The 9,919-nt window shown below is 46.6% G+C and overlaps 1 long non-coding RNA gene across 1 annotated transcript; it reads left to right on the forward strand.

Annotated features, from left to right (window-relative positions):
* The first annotated feature begins 6,262 nt into the window (after nucleotides 1-6,262).
* On the forward strand, nucleotides 6,263-8,407 carry LOC144245666 (uncharacterized). The gene is made up of 5 exons (XR_013339379.1): nucleotides 6,263-6,299; nucleotides 6,597-6,672; nucleotides 7,028-7,118; nucleotides 7,872-8,039; nucleotides 8,137-8,407. It is a non-coding gene; the product is annotated as an uncharacterized LOC144245666 (long non-coding RNA).
* The last annotated feature ends 1,512 nt before the right edge of the window (nucleotides 8,408-9,919 follow it).

Consider the following 9,919-nt stretch of genomic DNA (forward strand, 5'->3'; position numbering starts at 1 on the left):
GCGGTGAGGGCCCTGCAGCCCATGTAACCCTGTCCCTGACATCCTTTCGAGCCTCCTCCAGCCATTCTGAAATCTAAATTTAGGAAGGCCAATTGCTCACTGTGAGAAATTATTCAATTATTACTCAACTGGCTTTCAACCATTTAACCTTAAGGCAACTGCGTCCCTACCAACCCACCCAAACAGTCACTGCAAGAATGAAATATTAGGAGATAGAAGATGGCTTCCATCCCCCAAGTGCTGAAGAAAGGGAAAACACCCTCAGATGCCTAAATTAAGAGAACCCGAGGGTGGAAGGGGATATTAGAATGTTGTTGTTTAAAGAAACAGAATAGGAGAGAGGTTACATAGAAGGAAAGAAGCCTCTCTTGCAATGCCCAAAGTTGCGGTCTTTCTGTTCCGTTATTTCGTATAGAATTTACTATAAATTTAGGTCTGGAGTCGAGTTGCTGTTTCCCGCTTGCAGTGGAGGACCCCATGCTGGAGGTGACCCACCGTCTGGGTAATGGTGGCACCTGAGTCGAGGCTTATTTTGATCACCGTCCTTTCGGTCTACCCCTCAACCGTCACTCCGCTTTGCACCACCTGCAGAATTTATAAACAAATATAACATCCTGATCCTTCTTAGCATTGGGCCTTATTTAAAGCTTTGGGGGTCACGGAAGAGCAGATACTGGCCAAATAGGCGGGGGATTGTATTTTGCTCCCTCAGAGCTAGAGATGTGGGTTTACATTTGAAGCAAACTCTTCGTTTTGGGAAAACTATTACGATGGGCCTTTTCGTTAATGCAAGTGCGGAGCAAGTGGTACCTGTAGTTACTGGGGAAGTCTAGAACTGATCTAGAAACCAGATTTTAGTGCGAGTCCCTGCAGGCCTACTTGATTATATAAATGGCATGCATTTGGAGTGTGTTCAACTGTGTGCAGCTTTCCGTTGGGCTAGGTCCCTGCAGACCTCACGGTTTTCTGGGGAACGAGCTGTTACTTCTTTTCAGTAAAGTTAACTGTGTGCTATCGCTTGTCTGGAAGGGGTCCTGTGCATTGATGTTCTAGCAGCTGCTTATCGGAGACCCAGAGAGGAGAACCTGAGAATCGAGGGAAAGACCCGCAGGCCCGGGCTCTAAGCTCGGCCGGGTCCATTGTAGTCCGACTCTATATCATCCTGACCTTGGGAAATGTACAATTAGACTGCTGTCTTCTGATGACTTTGAGGGCCTATGTTTCTAGGGAGTGGACGCTCCCACTGTATTTCATCACGGATGGAGTTTAATTGTAGAATGCAAAATAAGGATTGGGGAAGGAGGCCTTGAGCTGGGGTGATGGGAAATGTCCTCCTCTCTCTCGGTTCCTTATTGGGTAAAATAGTTCTCTGTATTTCTGTTTACCTCCTACTGCCTAAGGCAGAGACTGGGTCTGCTCGGCTGATCGCTGTATCCCCATCCCTGTGATGATGCTTGGCCTGCTGCAGGCAATAAACATCTATTTGCTGACTGACTGAATGACTGAATGAATAAATGCTAAAGATGTTGACCAGCGTCTGGCTACAGACGCGGCATTCTTAAGGTAATTATACCTTAAATTACAAGGCTTCGTCCTTATACTCCTTTTATGTTTAACGCACATAGTTTTATAGGACAATCAAAAGGAAACCGATCAACTTGTCGCCCAGCTTTTAACACACCACCACTTGGGTCCTTATTTATAGCGTGTTATTTGTAGCTAGGTGGAAATGGGTGGGTTTTAATTTCCAGTGCCTGGGAACAAGCTCCGAAAGGTGGATGTCGTGATTCAGTACAACAAAAATGAAAGTTGGGGCGCCCGGGTGGCTCAGTCCGTTAAGCATCCGACTCCCGATTTCGGCTCAGGTCACGATCTCAGGGTTTGAGAGATCGAGCCCTGCGCTGACAGTGTCGAGCCTGCTTGGGATTCCCTCTCTCTCCTTCTCTCTCTGCCTCTCTCGCTCTCGCTCTCGCTCTCTCTCAAAATACGTAAATGAACTTAAAAATAAAACAAAAATGAAAGTAAGCTCAGTCATCAAATCATCTGTTCTTCATCATATCAAAGGGTTTGCATTGAGTGCTGGATCCTGAAAGAAGATTTGCACAGCGGTCAATTGTCGCCCTCCCGGAGTCTGCTTCCTTCCCAAAGTGGGCAGATTGTCAGACCCCCCAGAGGGAGGCTGGATCCCTGCAGAAGTGGCTTTCAGGGTGGTTATTCTTCCGGAAAGTACACTATGTCTGTTTCTGGTTTGGCTTTTCAGTTTCCTGGAGTCCTCCTTTTGAACAGAGGGAGCAAAGCCCTGGTAAATACCGCAGCGCAATCAAACCCCAGTGTTGAATTTCCATTTCGAAAACCCAAAAAAAAAAATTTCTTTTTTTTAATGCAGTCAACTTTCCCAGCTCTGGTGAACTTTCTCTTGGTTCACTGCAGAGGGCGGGCCTTGGAGTCCTTGGAGGCTTCTCACATTCTGTCGTTAAACAGCTGTTTCCAGAGGCCTGCTACCCTCCCTCCCACACAGGACTGAAAATAGCAACGCGACCGTCCCCGAACAGTCTGTGCTTTCAAAGGCACAGTCCGCTCCATCCTGCCTTTTTGTCTCTTTCATTTTTCTTTTTGGTAAACAAGGAATCAGGCTATTCTGTCTGGTTGGTTACAAGTTATCTTCAAAACACCGCAACCTTAGCAAGCCATGGAATATATCAACGCCACGGACGGAAATCAGGGAAACACCCAAGTTTTGAGGCTTGCTGTTTTGGAAGATGTGGGCTCTTCTTGCATATAGTAGGCTAGAGCGTGGCCTCGGAGCCTGCATCAGAGATACCCGGGGCTTATTCCGGAAAACTTCTGGGAGAATATCTTCCCGCTGCAAAGGCAGGGTCTGCCTACGATACATGCTTTTCGAAGCTTTTTCTTTCAGTGGTCCTTTCTAATTTTTAGGATTTAAAAAAAATTATTGAGGCAAAATTCACAAACCATACAATTCATCCCGTCGAAGGAGCAGCTCAGGGGCCTTTAGCACATTCACGATGGTGTGCGACCAACATCTCTAGGTCCAAAATATTTTCATCGCCCCCAAAGAAGCAGTCGCTCCCTATTCCTTCCTCTCCCCACAGCCTTGGGTAGCCAGCATTTGGCTTTCTTCCTCTGTAGATTGACCTGCTCTAGATAATTGCATGTAAACAGGGTCACATATTAGGTAGTCTGCCGTGTCTTGCTTCTTTCCCTTAGCATGTTTGTAAGGTTCGTCCATGTGGTAGCATGTATCAGCACTTTGTTTTTCTGGTTTTTTTGTGTGTGACTGCATAATACTCATCATATGTATATACATTTTACTTATCCATTCATCCAGTGACGGACATCTGGATTGTTTCTACTTTTTAGATATTGTGAATAACGCTGCTCTAAACATTGGTGCACAGGTATCTGTTTGAGTCCCTGTTTTCCATTCTCCCGGGTTCATATCCAGGAGTGGAAGTGCTGGGCTACGTNGCTTCACTTTTTAAGGAACCGCCATACTGTTGTCCATAGTGGCTGCGCCAGTTTATGTTCCTACCGGTAACGCACAATGGTTCCAATCTCTTGACATCCTTACCCGCGCCTGTTATTTTCTGATCCTTCGATGAGAGTCATTCTCATTTGTTTGAAGTGGTATCTCACTGTGGCTTTGATTTGCATTTCCCTAATGACTAATCATTTTGAGCATCGTTTCAGGTACTTGTTGGCCATTTGTATATCTTCCTGGGGAAAATGCCTATTCAAGCCCTTTGCCTATTTTAAAAATTGCGATGTTTGGCTTTTTCTGCTGAATTGTAAGAGGGTTTTTGTTTGTTTGTTTTGTATATTCTGGACACTAACCCCTTATCAGGTATGGGGTTTGCAAATATTTCTATTTTGTAGGCTGTCTTTTCACTTTCTTGACAATGTCCTTTGGTGTACAATAGTTCTTGATTTTGATGAAGTCTGATTTCATCGGTCCTTTCTTACACAAAGGCACGGAAGTAAGACCACAGCAGGGCCAGTAATGCCTGGGGCAAGCTGACCAGCTGCCTAGCGTGACCCGCAGAATACTGCCGGAAAGTGTTTACCCTGGCTGCCAAGTTGAACCCACAGGTTGGGCATGTGAATACAAGTGTTACTGAAAACCATTACGGTTTTAGATTTTACTTTTTTATAACTCGCCTTCTGCTAGAAAAATCTAGTGTTACACATCTAGAGCTTCTTGGCTGGAATAGGTCACTTACCATTGAGGCTTAGAATATATGGTTATTTACGAAGAACGGAACTGACGCCACCTAATATTGCGCCTCCAGCTCAGACCTCCCTTCTGGACTCTGGACTCCAACTGCCTCTGTGACGTCTCCCCATGGGTGTCTAACAGGCATCCCAAATTTAGAACATTCTAGATCAAACCTTTCTTCTCTCCCCCGCCCTTCAGATGCTCGGTCCCCTCAGTTTTCCACAGCAGCTTTATACTTCCATTAGCTCACACTGAAAGCACTGGATTCATCCTTGACCCTTTTCTTTCTCTCACATCCTACATCCAGATCATCAGCAAATTCTGCTTGCTCAACCTTCCAAATATGGATATCCGTGGAGTTGGACGCTTCACCTCCAGGGGTACCAAGCAGCTAAGCCACATCTCATTAGCTTAGATTCTCGCCTCCTCACTGGTCTCCCTGTCACTCCTGTGCTTACGCCCCTTTCCCCTGGCTCACTCCGCCCTAGCCCCCCGGACCTTCTTGCTCTTCAGTACTCCACTGGCTCTGTCTACACTGCTGTGCCCCCTGCCTGGAGCACTTACCCTCCACGTGGCCAGAGCTCACCCCTCTCTGCCTTCGGGGCTCTGCTCAAAGTTCNTAGTTGTCTCTGTTTCATGAAGACCTTGAAGGTCAGCACCGCCGTGCTCTTTCTGAATCACCAAGTTTATTAATTTTTAAACAGTAGCGTCTCCATTCGTGTGTTGCGGTCCATTGTGCTCCTAATGCACTCAGTNAACAGACTACACCACTCTGAAGAAACCATTATGGATTTCCACAGAGAGTCCCAGAGGATTAAAGTAAAGCCTTGGGGCTCAGGGAGGAGCGCCCCCTGCCCTGTGATCCGTCAGGCCCCAAGCTGTCAGCCTCAGCTCGGCAATTAATGATCCCAATTTGCAAGATTTCAGGAACTGTGATCCTATCAAGTGACAGGGACAGTCCAACACCAGAGCAGTGACTCTTTCGAAATTTCCTCTTTTTGTAACACAAAGGAAACTCAAAGAAGTCTTTTCAGCTGTGGAGAAAGAGTCTGGGGTTCAAGTTCCGGGTCGAATACTCGAAGAAGGCTGGGTGGAAGTGCTGAAGAGATACCTGAGTACACTATACCCACAGAAGAGATTCAGAAACAAAGACCGGTGACCCAATGAGCTAGCTGGGGACCCAAAGGTAAATACTGGTGTGACTGGCACCAGAGCTCAGGGCTGGAAGGGACCTTGAAGGTTTCTGCATTCTATCTGAGGGAGCTGGAGCATAGCAGGCTGCGGCTACTTGCCAATGACCCCATGGTTATTTGGGGGGGGCGGGCACGCAGGGAGCCCAGGCTTCCTAACTGCCCATCCAGCCTTCCTTCTACGCAATCCCTGAACTGCCGAGTTGCTTATCTCTAGATACAGTGATACCGTCCTTTGATTCTTTGCTGAAATTCTCTCATGGGAGCTGGGATTGGTGATGGACGAGAGAAAACAATTTTTAGCTGAGTCAGGGGCCTGATAAAATCAGTCTGTCTACATTTTTGATGAGCCAACTTCCACTTTATTTAACCTTTGTAAATACATTGAAGTGACCNATGTTAGAGGCGCCTGGGTGGCTCCGTGGCGTGAGCACCCGACTTCGGCCCAGGTCATGATCTCGCAGCTCGTGGGTTCGAGCCCCGCGTGGGGCTCTGTGCTGACAGCTCAGAGCCTGGAGCCTGCTTGGGATTCTGTGTCTCCCTCTCTCTCTGCCCCTCCCCTGCTCACACTCTGTCTCTCTCTTTCAAAAATAAATAATCATGCTCTTGGGCCGGAGATGCTCGCCCCACCCCCAACCCTAGGCCGGGTGGCTGGGAGCCGATGACTGATTGGTGGAGGTTATCAAAGCCTCTTGCCTCAAGATGGGACAGACTCTGCTGATGAGGTTTTGGGGTGACGGTGGGGTTCGTGGGGTGCGGAGCCGACGGCCAAGAAAGAATTCTTGAAGACGTCTTTGGTGTAAAAAGGTGACTTCACTGAAGCACAGGGACAGGACGCGTGGGCAGGAAGAGCGGCCCTGGGGTCGTGACGGGTAACTCATTATCTACCCTCAGGTGGGGAGGCGGGCAGGGATGGAATAAGTCTCTAAGGTATTTTTGGAAGCAAGATTTCCAGGACCTTGAGCGGCCAGCTGTTGCTAGGGAAACGCCACTTATTACCATTTAATAAAACCTCAGTCAGAAGATTCTTCGGATGCATTGGGGGGGGGGGCATAAGCTTGGGGCATGATCGCCTGCATCTATCTTGGGGCAGTTGAGATAAAGGAAGTAGCCTTACAGGATCTGAAAGGTTGGGATAATGTTAAGCTAAGGTTTTCTTTTGCCTCCAGCAAAGCATCATCATCGAGGCAGCTGAGCTCGTAGAGGGAGGTCACTCTACCGGTTTCAAGGACTTGTCTACGGGCTGTAAGGGAATTTAATTTTTCATTTGCCTTAGTTTCCCACATCAGCATGGCAAAGCACTTAACCCCCTTTCCTTTGTTCTTGGGGAGCCAGGAGTGTCCGAGGAATAGCACATGTTTTCTCCCNACCCGCCGACCTCTATCCAAGACACTAGGTCTCTGAGCGGGGGCTGCCTTTCTGGCCAGGATAGATTCTCCCCGGGGTGGGGGGGAGGGTGCCAGCCTGCATCTTGCCCTCATCACTGCTACGCTGTTTATGCTCCAGAGCTGCCCATGGGATTAGGCAGAGAGATGCTAGACTTCTCTTGAAACCACATCCCTGCTTTCCTCCTTAACCTGTTTTCCTTCCTCCCTTATAGATTTCTCCGGCAAACAGCCCCCAATAAGATTACACGCCCGAGGATTCCTATCTCAGGCTTTGTTTCTGGGGAACGCGACCCAAGACACTTAGTAAGTTCACCTCAAAGATATTCCTTTTATGGATAAACATGTAGGGCTGGGCCTAGAAGGAGACCGTTCCCAGCAAGTTACTCTATCCAGCCTTGGGCAACCCATCTGGCTTTGACTTCAGACACACCTCCGCAATTGTCACATCCTGCCTATAATTTTGAAGGTCCCCTTGACTAGATGGTAATTCAATCTCATACAGATCGATTCTGGAGCGGAAAGAAACTGAGTGATGGATGATCTCCTTTTAATGAGCTGGAATCACTGGTAAAATATGCAGTTTGGGTTTGTTGAGGTTGGAAATAATTGGTAAATTGAATGTGACCATTAGAGGGATCTAGTGCATTTATTTTGGGTCATTTTATCTCAGGAGGCACATATAAAACATCTGAAGGGCTCATTCCAGGGTCATCTCTTTTGTGGGAAAGGGCCACAGTATGTCCAAGTTTGAGCTTTAAAGGTGCCTATGAAGCCTCTCCCCCAGCCCTAAAATCACAAGGAAAGGAAGCCCTAGGGAGCTTTCCATCATGGAATGGAAAAAGATTGAATAAAGAGGCTATTCCCGCGACGCTCTCCCATCTCCCTGGGCCCCGGAATTCTTGGTTCCCACAAAACGTCAAGCAGATGGTCGCCAAGCTTGAATCTGGCCTTAGGGAAAATGAGCCCCCCCCCCCCCCAACTGAAATTCACCTCTAGGTTGGCCAGGAGCCCTCTTTTCTAATGTTTCCTTTCTCCCTCCTGCTTGACCCAACTCAGGAGCCAAGAATCAGCACGACACAGTCTTCTGCTCCCAGCATAATGGAAATGAATCATCACAATCGCCACCTCGCAGGGTTGGGAAAAGCCTCCTGCAGAACTTTCCATCCTTCAAGATGAACAAGGCCAAACTATATTCCAAAGAATCTATTCTCATAGGAATCTACCGTAAGCGCTAGTTCTCACCGTCAGGGCATTGTTTTTAACAGACCTGAAAGTCTCACGTTACAAATTACGTTAACTTTCTTTCATTCGGCCTTTGTAGGACCGTTTACTGATATTCCCTGCTCAAGAGCATGAAGAGGAAAAGTCCAAACTCTGTTGAGAGAAATGATATTCACGGAAGTTTATTTTAAGGATGAACTGGCCATTCATCTCCAGACACTCATTTCATTCTTGGTAGGCCACTGGAGAGCCGAACACTTAGGTCACACTGTCAAAGACTCCCTTGAAAAATTGCTTCTTCCAGGAAGTGCGCAGATATTCACCCTTCTCAGCTTCGTACAGAGGGATCTTTTAATAAACACCTCTGGCAACGCCAGCAACCATGTTTATTTTAGGAGCTGTGTGCCNCCTCAGAATTACTGGCAGGCTTTATTTCTGAGACCACAAGGATCACACACTTGGCTATATTTTCCCTTTTTGAGTGGGCTATCAGAACGCTTGGAGCCAAATTTTTGGCTCATCTTTGGAATAGAGCCTGCATACTTTTTTTTGCTATTTTTCCCCTGGTTTTGTCCATGTGCATTTTTGTAGGCCCTCAGTTTTAAGTTTTATATTGATTTCATGTTAGTAAAGCGAGGGAGCCATCTAGAATCCTTGGTTTGTAATCAAGGCAGGGAGCAGATATAGCATAAGCGTTATAGTTATCCCTCATCTTGGAAACCTTTATCAAACCACCCCTCATCTTTAATAAAGTACCGAGTATACAGCTCAACAGCAAAAACCAAACAATCTGATAGAAAAATGGACAGAGGATCTAAATAGACATTTTTTTCTTTTCCTTATATTTCTGTAATGTTTGTTTTTGAGAGAGACAGAGCATGAGTAGGGGAGGGGCAAAGAGAGGGAGACACAGGATCCGAAGCAGGCTCCAGGCTCTGAGCTGTCGGCACAGGGTCTGATGCGGGGCTCGAACCCACGAACCACGAGATCGTGACCTGAGCCGAAGTCAGACGCTCAACTGACTGAGCCACCTGGATGCCCCGTAAATAGACACCTTTTCAAAGAAGACATATGGATGGCCAACAGGCACATGCAAAGATACTGAGCATAATTCATCATCAGGGAAATGCAAATCAAAACCACAAAGAGCTCATCCGACAGCAGTCAGAATGGCCACTATCCTATTCCTATTCCTTAAGACCAGGAATACCAAGTGCTGGCGAAGATGTGGGGACAAAGGAGCCCTCGTGCACTAGTGACGGGAATGTAAATTGACGCACTCACTACGGAAAACAGTACAGAGGTTCCTCAAAAAATTAAAAATAAAACAGCTTTACATCCAGCAATCCCACTTCTGGTTATGTATCCAAAGAAAAGAAAAACACTAACTTGGAAGGGTCTATCCAGCCCCATGTCCAGTGCATTATTTATAGTAGCTAAGATATGGTAACAACCTAAGCGCTCGTTGACAGGTGAGTGGATAAAGAGAATGTTTACATGGTGGAGTATTATTCAGCTGCAAAAAAAGAATGAAATCTTGCTGTTTGTGACAACATGGGTGGGCCCAGAGGATATTTTGTGAAATGAAATAAGTCAGAAGGAGAAAGACAAATAGTGTATGATCTCACTTATATGTGGAATCTACAGGAAAAAAACAAACAAAACCAAGCTCATAGATACAGAGAACAGATTAGTGGTTGTGAGAAGTGGGGGCAGGGGGTGGATGAAATAGATGAAGGTGGTCAAAAGTTAAAAACTTCCAGTTATAAGATAATTAAGTCATGGGTGGTGGGTATACTGTCAGGTGTAACTTCATGGTGACTGTAGCTCATAATACCATATTACATAGTTCAAGGTTGTTAAGAGAGTTGATCTTCAAAGGT

The sequence above is a fragment of the Crocuta crocuta genome, unplaced genomic scaffold (assembly GCF_008692635.1).
Source record: "Crocuta crocuta isolate KB4526 unplaced genomic scaffold, BGI_CrCroc_1.0 scaffold2174, whole genome shotgun sequence".
In the NCBI taxonomy this organism is placed as follows: Eukaryota; Metazoa; Chordata; class Mammalia; order Carnivora; family Hyaenidae; genus Crocuta; species Crocuta crocuta.